Source organism: Otolemur garnettii, unplaced genomic scaffold (assembly GCF_000181295.1).
Source record: "Otolemur garnettii isolate 467f Iridium unplaced genomic scaffold, OtoGar3 scaffold00018, whole genome shotgun sequence".
In the NCBI taxonomy this organism is placed as follows: domain Eukaryota; kingdom Metazoa; phylum Chordata; class Mammalia; order Primates; family Galagidae; genus Otolemur; species Otolemur garnettii.
This window is the reverse complement of record NW_003852413.1, coordinates 25,290,684-25,292,271: the sequence shown is the minus strand read 5'-3', so window position 1 is coordinate 25,292,271 and position 1,588 is coordinate 25,290,684.

The following is a 1,588-nucleotide window of genomic DNA, read 5'->3' as shown; positions in this document are numbered from 1 at the left end:
AAAAAAAAAGTAAAAAATTGTAAGCCCAAGAGTTTGAGATTGCTGTGAACTGTGATGCTAAGGCACTCTACCAAGGGCAACATAGTGAGACTCTGTCTCAGAAAAAAAAATTGACTGGGCATAGTGCCATGCACCTATAGTCTCAGCTACTTGGGAGGCTGAGGCAAGAGGATTGAGTAAGCCCAAGAATTTGAGGCTATACAGTAAGCTATAATCATACCACCGCATTCCAGCCTGGGCAACAAAAATGGAAAATTAGAAAGAAAAGAAGCACCTTCCAACTCAATTTATGAGACCATTATAACCTTTAAATTCAAACAAGATAAGGATAAAATAAGGACATTACAAAGAAAATAAATTACATGTCTCTCTTTCATAAATAGAAATGGGAAAAAGTGGCCGGGGATGATGGCTCATGCCTATAATTACTCAGCACTCGGAGAGGTCAAGTAGGGAGGAATCACTTGAGGCCAAAAATCTGGGATCAGCCTGACCAAGAGCAAGACCCCCATCTCTACAAAAAATAGAAAAATTAGCCAAGCATAGTGTTACATGCTTGTAGTCCCAGCTATTCGGGAGGCTGAAGCAGGAAGATGGCTTGAGCCCAGAAGCTTGAGGTTTCAGTGAACTCTGATGAGGCCACTGTACTCTAGATGGGGTGACAGATCAAGACTCTGTCTCAACAACAACAAAAAGAAATGGAGAAAATATCTAAACAAAATATTAGCAAATTAATACAAGAATATATTTTTAAAAACATTACAAGTCAGATTTATTCAGGAATGCATACTTGATTTAAAATTAGAAAAGTAATAGAATTCATCTCTTCGACAGAATAAAGTACAAAACCCATGTGATTGTGTCAATACATTTAGAAGAAGAATTTGATAAAATTCAATACCTAGTCATGATTTTTTGGTTCTTTTTTTACTGTTTCTTATAGCAAACTTTGCCTGATAATCACAGTTTTTTAACAAGAAAACTCATAGCAAAGTAGGAAGGGAAGAAAATTTTTCTTAATCCGGTAAATGCCAAAATATCAAAACATTTTTTCTGAGATAGAAAACAAGACAAAGATATCCCCCTCAACGCTATTTGACATTGTACTAGACGTTCTCATCAATGCAATAAAGCAAAAAATATAGCAGCTATAAGGATTAAAAAGAAACAAATAATCATTATTCACAGATCATATATGTGAACAGATAATATAACTATGTAAGAGAAAAATATAGAGAGATATTGTATACATAGGTCAAATTATAGTATTGTTCAAACAATTGTTTACCCTTCTATATTCTTATTTTTCTCTCTACTCATTTTATCCATTATGGAAAGAAGGGTATTAAAATTTTCAATACACGAGTAAAATTGTCTAGTTCTCCTTGGTAATCATCATTTTTGCCTTATATTTTGAAGCTTTGTTATTAGATAAATAAATGTTTAGAATTAAGTGCTCTGGCTCAGCACCTGTGGCTCAAGTGGCTAAGGTGCCAGCCATATACACCCAAGGTGGTGGGTTCAAATCCAGCCCAGGCCTGCCAAACAACAATGACGGCTGCAACCAAAAAATAGCCAGGTGTTGTGG